The 18,134-nt window shown below is 44.5% G+C and overlaps 1 protein-coding gene across 5 annotated transcripts in view; it reads left to right on the top strand.

The window, feature by feature from the left end:
• Positions 1-18,134, top strand: part of rbm45 (RNA binding motif protein 45) — a 95,021-nt gene that overhangs the window by 61,854 nt on the left and 15,033 nt on the right. For 2 of the 5 annotated variants that reach the window (XR_009445939.1, XR_009445938.1), the window contains exon 11: positions 14,197-16,689. The gene's annotated coding sequence lies outside the window, so the exon portion shown is untranslated. The remainder of the gene's footprint in view (positions 1-14,196; positions 16,690-18,134) is intronic. The other 3 variants (XR_009445940.1, XR_009445941.1, XR_007247883.2) reach the window with 3 other exon arrangements.

Genomic DNA, 18,134 nt, shown 5'->3' with positions numbered 1-18,134 from the left:
TGTTCCACCCCATCCTTCCTGGGTTCGGAAAGATCAGATTTAATCTGGGGAGCAATCTTCACCATATTAGCAACTCTGCTGGAACTATTCCTGTACTTGAGTTGGGGACGGTGGAGGGGGGTGGTTGGTGGCTGTCAGGGCCGACCTGTAATCAAATAGGATCAGGACAGTTTGGCATCTATTGAAGCTGTAGGCTGTGTCTTTTCCCCCGCCTTCAAAATTTAGACTGCTCTTTCTGCTCGACCATTGAATGATGGGATGGTATAGAGCTGTCCTTTAAAGTCAAATGGCATTTGACATTGGGAAATACTCAAATTCCCTTCTGTTAAGTGATGGTGTGTTATCTGTGACCAACATTTCCAGAATTTCATGTACTTCAAAAGATGCATGCAGCTTTTCTATCTCTGTGTTTGATGACTGAACTCTATGCGCATCCAGCCACTTTGAGTAGGCTTCCACAATATCCAAGAACGTTGAGCCAACGAGAGGACCTGCATAGTTGACGTGTCACTGAGTCCAGGGTTTTTCTGACCATTCCCACGAATATGGGGTAGCTGCTGGTAGTAATTTTTGTCCTCATTGGTAGTGCTGTGCCCAGACTACCAAAGCAGCTGTGGCTACATCCAATCCTGGCCACCAGACACAACTTCTCATTAACATCTTCACTTTGGAAACCCTGGATCAGCCAGCATCTGGCAGCAACCTTTGATAGGCCCTAGACTGAAAAACACCCAAGTATTTAATTATGACTTCACTCAGGCAGTCATTTTCTAATCGAAAATGTCGAGCCAATGTAAGTGAATCCTTCTCAACCAGTTTCACCTTTATCAAGCTTGGGCCCGAGCCTTGTACTACAATCACTGGTAACTGAACCAGCTGCTCCACATAAGAGACCAGACCTGAAGTTGTACCCTTAGTCTGTAAAGGTTCCCCAGTATGAGTTCTGAGTCTGTTAAGGTCTTGTGCAAGCTTAAGTGTTGGAGTCCAGAGCAAATTCTGCTAAAGACTGGATCTGCAATCACTGAAACAGCTCCACTGGTGTTGACCTCAGTTAGAACTGGGTGACCATTTAACCAGACACTTATTTTGATTGGTTCTGATTTGGATGTTGCTAAGCAATTTAACTGTTTCAAACCAGATATAGGTGGGCTTTCCAAGGTGTGCATTCTCCTGGGTACCAGCCTATGAGTTCATTTGCTCAGTTTCGGTCAAGTGGGACACTCTTACTGTCTTGAGTCTGCATGCTGACAGCAACTTCGGTTGTTTGCCAGCCTGGCTCCTGAAGAAAATATTAACCATTTGGCTGAGGCTTGGCTTTTTTTTTAAAACAGGTTGTTGTGGCAATGGTCCCTCTGTTTAGGATGTTCTGAGTGGAGTTATGCAATTGCCTTCACTCAAATGGTATTCTGCAAGCTAGGATGGACTGGCGAGGGTGTCCACATCCATCGGAATACCTTGCAACTCATGTGCCCCATTTGCTGCGATTTCCAATGATAAAGCTAGTTGTTGTGCCTATTTGAAGGCCAGTTGGGCGTCAGCTAGTAGGCATTTTTGCATGGTTACATTATTAATTCCACATACCAGATGGCCTCTTAACATCTCATTTAAGAGTTAAACCAAAGTCACATGCCTCTTCCAGTTGTCTTAACCTAGCCAAAGATCTTGATTTGGACTCCCTTCATTCTTGAATTGCCAAGTAAAATCAATGACATCTCAGAATTAGAGGCGGCTTGGGATTTAAATGTTCCTTAACTAAATCTGTCAACTCTAATCTGGTACCTCAGGGAAAGTTAGGCTTTTTATCTGCCCCAATGCCATTTGCCCAGATAAAATAATGCATTCGTTCCTCACACTGGGCTCAGTCTTCGATGGCAGGATTGAACGAGTCAATCTTTCCAAATAACAGCATGAGCCAGAAATGCTTGTCCCAATTCAAAGATGTCTGTTTGTGAGTGAATTTCTTCAGGAGCATACTTTTTACTTATTACTACTGAAATAATTGCACAAAGACCAGAATCACCTCACTAAATCACCTGTTATTTACATATGGAGAGTCCTTGACACTGATCCAGCTCCCAGAGTGAACAGGATGTCTAACACTCATGTTCTTCTTTTTAAACTGCACAAAAGCCAGTATCCAGTCACCAAGTCACCCTTTATTTCCTTCTGCACAGTACGCTGGCTGTGGCCAGCTAGGTCAGAGTCAGTCCCCTGAACTGAGGAGATTGTAAATCCCCTGTTGATAATTTTTTAAGTTAGCCCCACACTACTGCTTCACAGGAGTAGTGCTTAATTTTCCCTAGATACTCCTGTTCTTATCTGTCAACCAGGGTTCCCTGATTGGATCAAATTAACAGCCCCGGTCAGGGAACTCATATTCTGTGAGGTCCTCCTGGTCGACGTTGTTCCAATCACTACAGTTACCATCACTGAATCCCACATGATGAACGTCCTGAAGGTTACCATTGACCATAAGCTGAATTGGACTCGCCATACTAATACACAGGTTGCAAGAACAGGCCAGAGGTTTGAAATCTGGAAGCAAGTCACTCACCACCTGTCGCTTTTATTATCTTCCACTTAATTAATTCACTAATGGTATTATCAGCACCACTGGTTAGACTGCATTAATTGCCCAGAAGTGTCAGTCATATTGCTGGGCGTCTGGACTCGCACGTAGGCCAGACTGGGCGAGGATGGCTGATTTCCTTCTCTAAAGGATATTAGTGAACCAAACGGGTTTTGACACGTTTGTCATTCATCTGGCTTTTGTTTTATTTTAAACTTATTGAATTCAAATTTCACCCGTGTCCTCAGAATATCAGTCTGGGCTTCTGGATTACTCTAACGTGCCCTTGTAATTCCTGTATTAATATAGTTAGACCAGTTCTGCTTCTGGTTGGTGATAACCTCAGAATGTTCATAATGCAGAATTCAGTGATGGTAGTGCCTTTAAATGTCACTCTTGTCTCTCTCTTGTCAGAAATGGTTATTGCCTAACATGTTTGGTATGAACATAATTTGCCATTTGTCAGTCCAGCGACATTGCCACTACACCACTGCCACTGCCTTATTTATGTATCCTCTACCAGGTACAAGCCTAGAGAGTGTGATAGAATACTTCACACTTGCCTGGATGAGTGCAGACCCAAAAACACACTCAGTGCCTGACATCATCCAGGACACAGCTGCCTGTTGAGTGACACCCCACTATCACCTTCTACATATATAAGATATAAGGGCAGAAATAAGCCATTTGGCCCAATGAGTCTGCGCCATCATTCAATTAAGACTGAAATGTTTTTCAGTGCCTTTGTGTTGCCTTCTCTCCATAACCCTTGATCACCTTGCTGATGAAGAACCTATCTATCCCTGTCTTAAGTACACTCAATGATGTGGCTCCACAGTCTTCTTCAGCACTAAGTTCCACAGATTCACCATGCATTGGGTGAAGAAATCCCCCCTCATCTCTGTACTGAAGGGTCATCTCTTCACTGAGGCTGTGCCCTCAGATCCTAGTCTCTGCTACTAGTGGAAGCATTCTCTCTACATCCAATGTATCCAGACTTCTCAATATTCTGTAAGTTTCAATGAGATTCCCTCTTTTCCCCCCCCCACCCCCCGCATCTTTCTAAACTCTATTTAATACAGACCCAGTGTCCTCAACCACCTTTCCTATGACAAGCACTTCATCCTCAGGTTTGTTCTTGTAAACTTCCTCTGGAACCCCTTCAAAGCCAGCACATCTATCCTTATATATGGGGTCCAAAACAGCTGACAGTATTCCAAATGCTGATTCTGAGCTTTATAAAGCCTCAGCCAGGACATCGCGACCATTGTATTCTAGCACATTTGAAATGAATACTGACATTGCCTTTGCCTTCCTAATGGCTAACTCAACCTGTAAGTTAACCTTATGAGAATCAAATAAATGAGGACTCCTAAGTCCCTTTTGTGTCAGAGATAACGGGAATTGCAGATGCTGAAGAATCTGAGATAACAAAGTGTGGAGCTGCATGAACACAGCAGGCCAAGCAGCATCTTAGCAGCACAAAAGCTGACATTTCGGGCCTTCATCAGAAACGGGGGATGGAGAGAGGGGGAGGCAGATCGAAGATGGATAGAGGAGAAGATAGATGGAGAGGAGACTGACAAGGTAAAGGGGCGGGGATAGAGCCTGTAGCGGTGAGTATAGGTGGGTAGGGGATAGGTCAGTCCAGGGTGGACAGACAGGTCAAGGGGGCGGGATGAGGTTAGTAGGTAGGAAATGGAGATGTGGCTTGAGGTGGGAGGAGGGAATAGGTGAGAGGAAGAACCAGTTAGGGATGCAGGGACGAGCTGGGCTGGTTTGGGGATGCAGTGGGGGGAGGGGAGGGGAGATTTTGAAGCTTGTGAAATCCACATCGATACCATTAGGCTGCAGGGTTCCCAAACGGAATAAGTTGTCGTTCCTACAACCTTCAGGTGGCATCATTATGGCACTGCAGGAGAACCAGGATGGACATGTCATCTAAGGAATGTGAGGGGGAGTTGAAAAGGTCCGCGACTGGGAGGTGTAGTAGCTTATTGCGAACCGAGCGTAGGTCCCCAAGACTCTGCTTGGTTTCCCCGATGTACAGGAAGCCACAGTGGATGCAGTATACCACGTTGACAGATGTGCAGGTGAACATCTGCTTGATGTTGAAAGTCTTCTTGTGGCCTGGGATGTGGGTGAGGGAGGAGGTGTGGGGGCAAGTGTAGCACTTCCTGCAGTTGCAGGGGAAGGTGCCGGGTGTGGTCGGGTTGGAGGGGAGTGTGGAGTGGACAAGGGAGTCCCGGAGAGAGTAGTCTCTCCAGAAAGCAGACAAGGGTAGAGACGGAAAAATGTCTTTGGTGGTGGGGTCAGATTGTAGATGGCAGAAGTGTTGGAGGATGATGCATTGTATGCGGAGGTTGGTGGGGTGGTATGTGAGGACTAGGGGGATTTTCTTTTGGCGGTTATAGCGGGGACGGGGTGTGAGGGATGAGTTGCGGGAAGTGGGAGCAGATGCGGCAGAGGCGAAGGAATTGGGAATAAGGGATGGAATTTTTGCAGGAGGGTGGGTGGGAGGAGGTGTATTCTACGTATCTGTGGATGTCGTTGGGCTTGAAATGGATATCAGTTTCTAGGTAGTTGCCTGAGATGGAGACAAAGGTCCAGGAAGGTGAGGGATGCGTTGGAGATGTTCCAGGTGAACTTGAGGTTGGGGTGGAAGGTGTTGAAGTGGAGGAACTGTTCAAACTCCTCTTGGGAGCACGAGGCGGCGCCGATACAGTTATCAATGTAATGGAGGAAGAGGTGGTGTTTAAGGCCCATGTAGGTATGGAAAAGGGACTGTTCCACGTAACCTACAAAGAGGCGGGCATAGCTTTGGCCCATGTGCATGGGTACCCTCTACATCGGGGAAATCAAGCGGAGGCTTGGGGACCACTTTGCAGAACACCTACGCTCGGTTCGCAATAAACTACTGTACCTCCCAGTCACGAACCATTTCAACTCCCCCTCTCATTCCTTGGATGACATGTGGCACTGCAGGATGCCCAGGATGAACAACAATGCCACCCGAAGGTTGCAGGAACAACAACTCATATCCTGCCTGGGAACCTTCCATCCCAATGGTATCTATGTGGATTTCACAAGCTTCAAAATCGCCCCTCCCCCTACTGCATCCCAAAACCAGCCCAGCTTGTCCCCGCCTCCCTAACCTGTCCCCCCCTCCCACCTCAAGCTACACCTCCATTTCCTACCTACTAACCTCATCCTGCCCCCTCGACCTGTCCATCCTCCCTGGACTGACCTATCCCCTCCCTACCTAGTCTCTACAGGCTCTATCCCCGCCCCTTTAACTTGCCTGTCTCCTCTCCACCTATCTTCTCCTCTATCCATCTTCGATCTGCCTCCCCCTCTCTCCCTATTTATTTCAGAACTCTCTTCCCATCCCCTGTTTGTGACGAAGGGTCTAGGCCTGAAATGTCAGCTTTTGTGCTCCTAAGAAGCTCCTTGGCCTGCTGTGTTCATCCAGCTCCACACCTTGTTATCTCCTAAGCCCCTTAATGCTTTCATTTCTCTGCAGCCTTTCCCTACTTAGAAAATAATCTGTGCCTCTATTCTTTTTACCAAAGTGCCTAACCTCTCAGTTTTCCACTTTGAATTCAATCTACCACTTCTTTGCATACTTTCCTAACCTGTCCATGTGATTCTTCGGCCTCCTCCACCTACCCTCCCAACCTTTCTCCATACCACCTATCCCTCCATTTATCTTTGTGTCATCTGCAAACTTCGCAACAATGCCGTCAGTTCTTTGTCTAGATTGTTCATGTATAGTTGTAGCCCTAACCTGAACCCCTACAGAACTCTATTAGTCACTGGCTGCCATTCTGAGAAAGACCCCTTTATCCCCACTCTGTCTTTTGCCAATCACCTGACCTTCCATCCATGCCAGTGTTTGCCCCTGCACCATGGGATCTATTTAACAGCCTCTTGTTCAGCACCTTGTCAGTTTTATCGCCATCAACACACAGTGATACTGTATGTACCATCTGCAAGATGCACCGCAATAACTCACCAAGAGTCTCCAGGTACCTTCCGAACCTGAGACCTCTGTCACCTAGTTGAAAAAAGACAATAGATACAATAGTTACACCATCACTTGCAAGTTCTCCTCTAAGTCACACATCATCCTGACCTGGATATATATTGCCGTTTTTGGAGAGTCCAAATAATGGGCGAAAATTTGTTACATGGAATACAATATGAAGAAGTATGAGATGATCGACTTTGGAAGGAAAAACAGAAATGAAACTATTCCTCTGCATTAAGCCCTGATACAAGTTAGAAGTGGATTCACTTCAAGTTGAGCAATTGTACAAAAACACTAGTTCGCTTCCCAGTGCTCTTAGAATTTCTTGGTTTCTGTTCACCAGCCTCTTACAGTGATCACCGTCCTCATGCTCAGCATCCAGGTCCTCTGCAACAAAAGTACAATCTCATCCTTCAAAAATCAGGAATAGAAGGCAAGTCAAAAGAAACTTAAGCAAGGAGTCAGGAGCGCTAAAAGGGGTCATGAATGTAATTGGTCAACAGGATTAAGGAAAATCTCAAGGCTTTTTATACGTATATAAAGAGCAAGAAGGTAGTCACGGAGAGGGTTGGCCCACTCAAAGACAGGGAAGGGAATTTATGCGTGGAGCCAAAGGAAATGGATGATGTACTAAATGAGCACTTTGCATGAGTATTCATCATAGAGAAGGATTTGGTGGATGATGAAGGAAGGGTGTGTAGGTGGTTTGGGTCATCTTGAGATCAAAAGGGAGGAGGTATGAGAGGTCTTGAAAAACATTGAGGTAGAAAAGTCCCCAGGGCCTGATGGGATATCCCCCAGAATACTGAGAGAGACAAGGGAGGAAATTGCTGAGGTTTTGAGAGAAATGTTTGTTTCCTCACTGGCTACAGGAGAGGAGAATAGCCCGTGTTGCTCCTTTGTTCAAGAATGGTGGCAAGGATAATCCAGCTAATTACAGGTAACTGAGCCTTATGTCAGTTATTATTGGAGAGGATTCTTGTCAGTAAAGGATTTACTCCCACTTGGAAATCAATGGGCATATTAGCGAGAGGCAGCATTGTTTTGTGAAGGGGAAGTCGTGTCTCACTAACTTGATTGCGTTTTTTGGGCAAGTGACGAAGGTGATTGAGGGTAGGGCAGTGGATGTTTTCTACCTGGACTTCAGTAAGGTTTTTGACAAGATCCCTCATGATAGGCTGATACAGAAGCTAGAGTCGCATGGAGTCAGATGTGAGCTTGTAAAAAAGAACTGGCTCAGTCATAGATGACAGAGGGTAGCAGTGGTAGGGTGTATTTCTGAATGGAGGGCTGTGACTAGTGGTGTTCCTCAGGGATCAGTGTTGGGACTGTTTCTATTTGTAATATATATAAATGATTTGGAGGATATGTAATTGGTCTGATTAGTAAGTTTGCCGATGACACAAAGGTTGGTGGAATTGTGGATAGCGATGAGGACCGTCAAAGGATATGGCAGTATATAGATCGATTGGTGACTCAGGCAGGGAGATGGTAGATGGAATTTAATCCAGAAAAATGTGAGGTAATGCATTTTGCAAGATCTAATCCAGATAGAAAATATATAGTAAATGGCAGAACCCTTAAGAGTACTGATATGCGGAGGGATCTGGGTATATAGGTACATAGGTCACTGAAAGTGGCAACGCACGTGGAAAAGGTCGTCAACAAGGCATACGGCATGCTTGCCTTCATTGGCCAGGGCATTGAGTTTAAAAATTGGCATGTAATTTTGCAGCTTTATAGAACCTTAGTTAGGCCGCATTTGGAATATTGTGTTAAATTCTGGCCACCACACTACAGAAGGATGTGGCTTTGGAGAGAGCACAGAAAAGATTTAAGATCATAAGACATAGTGGTAGAAATTAGGCCATTTGGCTGACCGAGTCTGCTCCACCATTCAATCATGGCTGATAAGTTCCTCAACCCCATTCTCTGCTGTCTCCTGGTAACTTTTGATCCACTTGATAATCAAAAACCTATCTATCTCAGTCTTAAATGTACTTCGTGACCTGGCCTCCACAGCCTTCTGTGGCAGTGAATTCCATAGATTCACCACCCTCTGGCTGAAGTAGTTTCTCCTTATCTCCATTCCAAAAGGTCTTCCTCTAAGGCTGTGCCTTCAGGTCCTAGACTCTCCTACCTTCCCAACATCCACTTTGTCCAGGCCATTCAGTATTCCCCATCATCCGTCTAAACTCCAATGAGTATAGTCCCCGAGTCCTCAAACGTTCCTCATATGTTAAGCTTTCCATTCCTGAGACCATTTTTGTGAACCTCCTCTGAAACTGCTCCAGGGTCAGTACATCCTTCCTGAGATGTGGGGCCCAAAATTGCACACAATACTCCAAATGTGGTCTGACCAGAGCCTTATAAAGCCTCAGTAGTACATCTCTGCTTTTATATTCAAGTCCTCTCAAAATAAATGCCAACATTGCATTTGCTTTCCTGACAACTGACTCAACCTCCAAGTTTACCTTGGGAGAATCCTGGACTAGAACTCCCAAGTCTGTTTGCACTTCAGACTTCTGAATTTTCTCCCCATTTAGAAAATAGCCCATGCTTTTATTCTTCTTACCAAAGTGCATGACCCCATGCTTTCCCATGTTCTACTCCATCTGCCACTTCTTTGCCCACTCTCCTCACCCTTCTGCAGCCTTGCCACATCAGGATGATTCCTTTATCTCTACTGTCTGCTTTCTGCCAAACAGCCAATCTTCTATCCATGCTAGCATCTTTCCCCTAACACCATTGGCCCTTATCTTACTCAACAGCCTCCTATGTGGCACCTTATCAGAGGCCTTTTTGAAGTCCAGGTAGATAGCATCCATTGGCTCTCCTTGGTCTACCCTGGTCGTTACTTCCTCAAAGAATTCTGGCAGATTTATCGGCATGACTTTGCCCTACATCACTATATACTTCTTAATATTCGGCAATCTCATCCTTTACAACGGACTCCGAAATCTTACCCACAACTGAGGTGAGGCTAATTGGCCTGTCATTTTCCGACTTTTAAAACACGGGTGTCAGCATTAGTGATTTTCCAGTCCTCTGGGACCCTCCTTGACACTAGTGATTCCTGAAAGACTACCACTAATGTTTCCACTATCTCTTCAGCTTTCTCCTTTAGAACTCTGGGGTGTGGTCCATCTGGTCCAAGTGATTTGTCCACCTTCAGGCCGATCAGTTTTACTAGCACCTTTTTCCTTGGTGGTGGCCACCATACTCAGCACTGCCCCCTAACTCTATTGAATTTTTGGGATATTACTCGCGTCTTCCACCGTGAAGACTTGACGTGAAGTAATTATTCAGTTCCTCACCCATTTCCTTGTTCCCCAGTACCATATCTCCACTATCATTTTCCAGTTGTCCAATTTCCACTTTGTTGCGTCAATTTTGCCCTTTATATACCTAAAGAAACTCTTACAGCCTCCATTTATGTTACTGGCTAGCTTACCCTCATATTTAATCTTTTCCCTCCTTACTTCTTTCTTTGTTGCCCTCTGTTGGTCTTTGTAAGCTTCCCAGTCCTCTGGCTTCCCACTGCATTTTGCCACATTATATGTTTTGTCTTTTGTTTTTGTGCTATCCCTGACTTAGTCAGCCACGGTTGCCTTATCATCCCTGTACCATGCTTCTTTTTCCTAAGGATGAATTTTTGCTGCTTTTCCTGAATTAATCCCAGAAATTCCTGCCACTGCTGTTCCACTATCTTTCCGGCTAGGTTCCTCTTCCAGTCAATTCTGCCCAGCTCCTCCCTCATACCTCTGTAGTCACCTTTATTCAGCTGTAATACCATTACCTCTGATTCTATCTTCTCCCTCTCAAATTGCATAGTAAATTCTATCATCTTATGATCACTGCCTGCTAAGGGTTCCTTTACCCACAAGCTCCCTCGTCAAGTCTGCCTCATTCACAACACCAAATTCAGTATTGCCTGTTTCCTTGTGGGCTCCACCATAAGCTGCTCCAAAAAGCCATCTTGTAGACATTCCACAAACTTTCTTGCAATCCACTACCAACATGATTTTCCCAGTCCACCTGCATATTGAAATCTCCAATGATCTCTGGGACTTTGCCTTTCTTACACACCCTTTTCTATCTCCTGGTGTATCTTGCGCCCCAGCTCCTGACTACTGTTCGGAGGCCTGACAACAACCCTAACTATGGTTCTTTTACCTTTTGCGGTTCATCAATTCTACCCACACATTCTACTCCATCTGACCCTACTTTGTTTCTTCCTATTGATTTAATTTCATTTCTCACTAATAGCAAAGCCTCAGCCCCTTGACCACCTGCCTATCTTTTTTGGATATTCAGTTCCCAATCTTGATCCTCTCGCAACCACGTCTCCGTGATGCCTACCACATCATACCTGCCGGTTTCAATCTGCGCCACAAGCTCATGTACCTTTATTCGTTATACTGTGTGCATTCAGATATAACATCTTCAATCTTGTATTAACTATCCCTCTTTTTTTTTTCATTTGTTTTTCCAGTGTTTGATTGCTAGCCTTTTCCAGAGACTCTGTCCTATTTGTATCTGTGCTGGAGACTTTAATAACCTCTCCTGAATTTCCCTTCCCTGTCATTTCTTTCATATTCTTCCACTTAGTTGAATCCACCACTAGAGATGTTAACTTGCTGCTTTGTTTCCCCCGGGGCTAGTTTCACCATTCCCTTCCCCTCCCACCTTCTAGTTTAAAGCCCTGTTTACAAGGATGTTGCCCGGTCTGGAGGGCATTCTCTATGTAGAGAGATTAGAGAAACTTAGATAATGAAATGTGAGGCTGGTGGAACACAGCAGGCCCAGCAGCATCTCAGGAGCACAAAAGCTGACGTTTCGGGCCTAGACCCTTCATCAGAGAGGGGGACGGGGTGAGGGTTCTGGAATAAATAGAGGGGGGGGGGGGGGGAGGCGGACCGAAGATGGAGAGAAAAGAAGATAGGTGGAGAGGAGAGTATAGGTGGGGAGGTAGTGAGGGGATAGGTCAGTCCAGGGAAGACGGACAGGTCAAGGAGGTGGGATGAGGTTAGTAGGTAGGAGATGGAGGTGCGGCTTGGGGTGGGAGGAAGGGATGGGTGAGAGGAAGAACAGGTTAGGGAGGCAGAGATAGGCTGGACTGGTTTTGGGATGCAGTGGGTGGAGGGGAAGAGCTGGGCTGGTTGTGTGGTGCGGTGGGGGGAGGGGACGAACTGGGCTGGTTTAGGGATGCGGTGGGGGAAGGGGAGATTTTGAAACTGGTGAAGTCCACATTGATACCATGAGGCTGCAGGGTTCCCAAGCGGAATATGAGTTGCTGTTCCTGTAACCTTCGGGTGGCATCATTGTGGCACTGCAGGAGGCCCATGATGGACATGTCATCTAAATGGGAGGGGGAGTGGAAATGGGTTGCGACTGGGAGGTGCAGTTGGAGAAACTTAGGTTGTTCTTACTAGAATGACAGAGGTTGAGGGGCGACCTGATAGAGGTTTACAAGATAATGAAGGGCATGGACAGAATGCACAGTCAGAAACTTTCTCCCAGGGTGGCAGAGTCAGTTACTCAGGGGCATATGTTTAAGGTACAAGGGACAAGGTTTAAAGGTGATGTACGAGGCAAATTGTTTACATAGAGGGTGGTGAGTGCCAGGAATACACTGCTTGAGGAGCTGGTGGAAGCTGATACTCTTGTGACTTCTAAAGGGCGTGTTGACAAATGCATGAATAGAATGCGAATAGAGAGGTACGGTCCCCGGAAGGGTCGGGGCTTTTAGTTGTGATGGGCAGCATGTCACTGCAGGCTTGGAGGGCCGAAGGGCCTGTTCCTGTGCTGTAATTTTCTTTGTTCTTTCTCGCACCTGTGACTTTCAGTTCCACCTGTGTTATAGTTACTATACATTTAGGCTATCTCTAGTTCATCCTCCGTCTGACAAGTGCTGTTCAACTGAGTTGGTGCTTCAAGTGCAGTGAAACTCCTGTTCGCTTTCCCATTGCCCTTAAATACAAGGTGTCTACCAGCAAGTGATACGCTTAATATGCCATACATGTTCTAAGCTTTAAAACTGGCAAATACTTAGTGAATGCACAGGTTTAACACACAAAAATAGAAGTCACCTGTAAAGAATAATGGAAGAACTTTTTTAGAATTCTATTCCTAAAGCACCAGTAAAAGTCCTAAAATGGCATCTTGTGTAGATGAAATCAGAAGTCCATTCACCATGGCTTAGCAGCCATGATATTATTCCTTGTGGCAACAGTTGAATTATTGTTATAAGCCAGTAAATATTTAACTAATTATGAACGTCACCACAAGTATGTACTGGCGCACAAAATTCTTGGTTTGGTAGAACTTTGAGGATGCATTCCCATCATTCTGTCTCAAATTGAAGGACACCTGTTATGTTTCTAATCATTGGAATTGGTGCTCAGAGTTGTGACAGCAATTATTTCCTCTGTCCAAGCCTAAACTTGGGAGATTCTTTTGTTGAATGTTGGATTTTAATGATTAATTTTAAAGTATTCAGGTCACTATGCAATGGTGTAACATTATAAACATCTGCTTATCTGTGCATTTTTTTGTCAAACCTTTCACCTTTCCGAATCTTGGAATTTTTTTTAAAAAATGTTAAATTATCTAAATTGGGGGGTACAAACACTGTTCTCACCATAATACAGAAGAAAATTAGTTTATATTTTCTATACCTGCATTAAGAAACAAAAATGCTGGAAATACTGAGCAGGACATGGCAACACGTGGAGTCAAATGAGAATTAACATCTAAGGTTGACGACCTTTTGTCAGAACCTTCTTCACATTGTTAAAATTTACTCATTCTTTTCCATTTGATCTTCTTTTGTTGTAGTTTCCTCATCTTCCACCCCCCCCCCCCCCCCGCCCCCCCTGCCATCGCCCCTATGTGTTGCATGACCCAGCTGAACATGGAATTTGAATGTAAACTGAGTTAGGAAAGGAACATGTCCCAGTCATGAATACCACCTATAGAAGAACTTCAATACACTTGTCATCCTTATTACTTAAACAATATCACGGTGGAAATTGTCTGGACGTAAGATACAGAATCAAGCTTCCTCACCTCTCCCATCCAGCGAAGTGCTAACTCTTCATCTTTTGTCCACTGGTCTCTTGAAGATAATTAGTTACCAAATTAGGTGTAATATTATGCTATGCTCATACTCACTGCAAGCTGGATTGAAACTCACTAAACTCGTTCCACATAGATCCCAGACCAGCAAACCAGAAAAAGTGATGATTATTTCATCAATTTGCACAGTTTAAAATGGAATGCAAATGGCACAAATGCCACTGTCTAATCTACTACAAAGTATTTAATTTCAATTTATCCTGAAGAATGATGGTGCAACAAAGTAAAATTGATGAATCAAGTTTAAAAAATACATTATTCTAACTTTTGCAGCTGTAGAAAATAAAAAATAATTTCTAAAAGTATGTATCACAGAAGTTAAACTTGCATGTCAAAAGCCTTAGATTAATCAAACATGGAGCAAAAGATTAATTAAAGTAATGCCATAGGAGAGGCACTGCAAACTGTGATTAAAAATTCAGAAGCTATCTACTTGTTTCTGCCTTGCATTCTTCAGAAGTTAGTCTGCTGACTATGATGGATATCAAAAAGACAAGAATGAACAATAATGAGCACATCCAAGTACTCCGTCAGCATGCCTGTTTAGAGCTTTGGGATTACATTACAATCACTAAATTAGAAGAAAAGAAAGGATCTGGGATCTTGACAGCAGAAGCCAAAAGGAAAGTTTCAAAATCTTCCCCTCCCCCGACCGCATCCCAAAACCAGTCCTGCTCGTCCCTGCCTCTCGAACCTGATCTTCCTCTCACCTATCCCCTCCTCCCACCTCAAGCCATACCCCCATTTCCTCCCGACTAACCACATCCTGCCCCCTTGCCCTCTCCCTCCTCCCTGGACTGACCTATCTCCTCCCTGCCTCCCCACCTGCGCTCACCTTTACTGGCTCCATCCCCGCCTCTTTGAATTGTCTTGTCTCCTCTCCACTTATCTTCTCCTCTGTCCGTCTTCGATCCACCTTCCCCTCTCTCCCTGTTTATTTCAGAACTCTCTCCCCACCCCCCATTTGTGACGAAGGGTCTAGGCCTGAAATGTCAGCCTTCCTGCTCCTATGATTCTGCTTGGCCTGCTGTGTTCATCCAGCTCTACACCTTGTTATCTTGGAAGGTAATGTATTCGTGATGTTTGTACTAAAATCTGACTTTTTTTATTGATCCTTATTGATGTCTTTTGCTACAGCACCTAAGTCCTGGTTCAGATTTTCACCTCGTATTGAAGGTATGATTTGGGTTGCAAAACTTTGAACTAAAGTTGTTTTCCCGGCAAAGAAAAATTTTCCTCTGTCTTCCTAATCTACACCATTTTCATGTGGCCTTTTAAATGGTCAGGAGGCCTTGGGTACAGAATGCATATGTACTTCTTCAGTGGTTGGAAACACACAGAATTAGTAGGATCACAGGAACGTTGTACTTCCTCCCAAACACTGTCTGTGTGCTGGCATGTGTTTTGTAAACAGCATGTTTGCCTTGATCATGATTGTGGTTTATTTTTTGTCGCAGTAATTTAAAAATAATTCCCATTACTACAGTTTAGCAAAAACTGTACATGGTACATACTGGATGAGTGGTCATGTATGATACAGCTGCTTGGCATCAGGTGGCTCATTGATGTTTTATGGGGATCAGATGATGCATGCGGTGTGAGGGGACAATGGTTTATGTGAGCAATTTAAAAGGATTGGGGTGGTAAAGCAAGTGGAGGTGGCATGACAATCTGAAATGGCATGGGAGTGTATTGTGGGGTGAGGGATCTGTTTTTGGGGGCTTTAAACAATGTTGGGAGTTGGTCTGTCCTATTGGGTACTAAGATAGGTATTCTAATTGCTCCAACTCCATGCCCACACTTCAAACATTCTCCTTTGCAGCTTGCAAATTGCACTGAAAACTCAATCCCTTTAGGAAAAGTCAAAATCCTGGACCAAGTCATTGTGCTTAAGTTTTGTTCATGCATCTTTAATGCAATAAAGCATATTGAGCTGCTGAATCAACATGCTGCTTGACTGGGGACCACTATAGGTCTGTGAGCACAGTTTGATAGGGAAATGAGACTTACTAAGAGTTAACAGATGTGTGGTTGAGTTTTGGATGATCTCGGGTTTATAACAGATAGAATGTGGGAGACCAGCCAGGAGAACATTGGAGTCGTTGGAGGTTGAGCTAACAAAGGCATGGAGGAGGTTTCGGCAACAGATGATTTGAGACAGGGGTAAAGTCAAGCAATATAATATAGACAAAAATAGGTGGTCTTAATGATGGCACAGAAAGGAAGATGGAATCTCATCTTGGGATAATGTGACATCAAGGTTGCAAACCAACTAGGTTAATCTCAGACTGTTGTCAGGAAGCAGGATGTAATTGATAGAGAATGGAATTTAGATTGGGGATGAAAACAATAGCTTCAGTCTTCCCAGCATTAAATTGAGGAAATTTTTGTTTATCTAATACTACTTCTTGGATAAGTAGTCTGATAATTTAGCGATGATGGAGAAATTGAGAGGTTGTAGAGCACCAGATGTGCATGTGAAACCAACCCTGTAACTTTGCATGATGTCACCAAGGGACAACATGTGGAATGGAAAGAGGAAGAGGAAAAAGATTGATCCTTGGGGTTCACCAGAGACAATGCAGCAGGAGAAGGAAGAGAATTGAAAGAAATCCCAATGGCCAGATGACAGTAGAAAAACATTGAAAGAGGATGAGGAGGCAAAATTTACTTAGTCACAATCACATAGATGTGATTTGTTTACTTTGATACGATCATTAATAGTTATTACCATAGAAGTAAATGCATTCATGATCTTCCATTTCTAAACAATTTGATTTTACTGTTTAAGTTCAGTAAAAGGGATATCTATTAAAACAAATGACACTAACATTCTGTCTTTACTCACTGGTGTCATGTTCTGCATATTAAATGTTGATATAAAGGTGTTGATTCCCTTTCCTTGTTGATTTACAGGATTTAATTGAAAACTAGGCCAACTTAAAATAAGGTAAGCAGTTATTGATTGATTTTATTTTAATTTTCTTAATCTACTTGATGAAGAAATTATGTTCATTCTGAAGCATTTCTGAATGTACTATGGAATGTGTAAATGAGAGTTCATTTTGCATGTGATTGTTTCTGAGCAACAACAGAAATAAATGCTCATATGTGTTTGTTTAGAGGCTCAATGAAAACAGCAGTGAAAGTAAATGTGCTTACAGGCTGTGCACATTAGTTTATTTTCTGACATTTTGCATAGAACTTCTGTTGAACGATACAAAGTAGGATACAAAATGTAGCATCACACCTTGAAAATTTACAACAATCGACATCAGTTTCACAGTCATTGTTAGACCGTTACTTCTGGATTTTTTTTTTGATTGAATTCAAATTTTGCCATCTATCATGGAGAGTTTGAACTTGGTTCCCCAGAGCACCAGAGACAACAAGGTGTAAAGCTGGATGAACACAGCAGGCCAAGCAGCATCAGAGGAGCAGAAGGGCTGATGTTTTGGGCCTATACCCCCCTTCAGAAATGGGGGAGGGGAAGGGGAGTTCTGAAATAAATAGGGAGGGGGGGAGGTGGATAGATGATGGATAGACGAGAAGGTAGGTGGAAAGGAGACAGACAGGTCAAACAAGCGCTGAAGGAGCCAGTAAAGGTGAGTGTAGGTGGGGAGTTAGGTAGGAGATAGGTCAGTCCAGGGAGGATGGACAAGTCAAGGGGATGAGATGAGGTTAGTAGGTAGGAAATTGGCGGGGGGGGGCTTGAAGTGGGAGGAGGGGATAGGTGGGAGGAAGGACAGGTTAGGAAGGCGAGACGAGCTGGGCTGGTTTTGGGATGCGATAGGGAGAGGGGAGATTTTGAAGCTTATGAAGTCCGCATTGATACGATTGGGCTGCAGGATTCTCAGACAGAATATGAGTTGTTGTTCCTGCAACCTTCAGGTGGCATCGTTGTGGCACTGCAGGATGCCCAGGATGGGCATGTCGTCTGAGGAATGAGGGGGAGTTGAACAGGAGCACAAAACAACTGCACTTCAGTGTCACAGTTCGCACTAAACAACAGCACCTCCCAGTCGCGAACCATTTCAACTTAACCTCCCATTCCTCAGACAACATGCCCATCCTGGGCCTCCTGCAGTGCTAGAACGATGTCACCTGAAGGCTGCAGGAACAGCAACTCATATTCCGCTTGGGAACCCTGCAGCCCAATGGTATCAATGTGTATTTCACAAGCTTCAAAATCTCCCCTTCCCCTACCACATCCCAAAATTAGCCCAGCTCATCCCCGCCTCCCTAACCTGTCCTGCCTCCCACCTATTCCCTCCTGCCACCTCAGCCCCACCCCCGTCTCCTGCCTATCAATTTCATCCTGTCCCCTTGACGTGTCCGTCCTCTCTGGATTGACCTATCTCCTCCCTAACTCCCACCTACACTCACCTTTTACTG

This window comes from Stegostoma tigrinum, chromosome 7 (genome assembly GCF_030684315.1).
Source record: "Stegostoma tigrinum isolate sSteTig4 chromosome 7, sSteTig4.hap1, whole genome shotgun sequence".
Lineage (NCBI taxonomy): Eukaryota > Metazoa > Chordata > Chondrichthyes > Orectolobiformes > Stegostomatidae > Stegostoma > Stegostoma tigrinum.
Note: the sequence above shows the minus strand (reverse complement) of the source record. Positions and strands in the feature narration are given on the sequence as shown.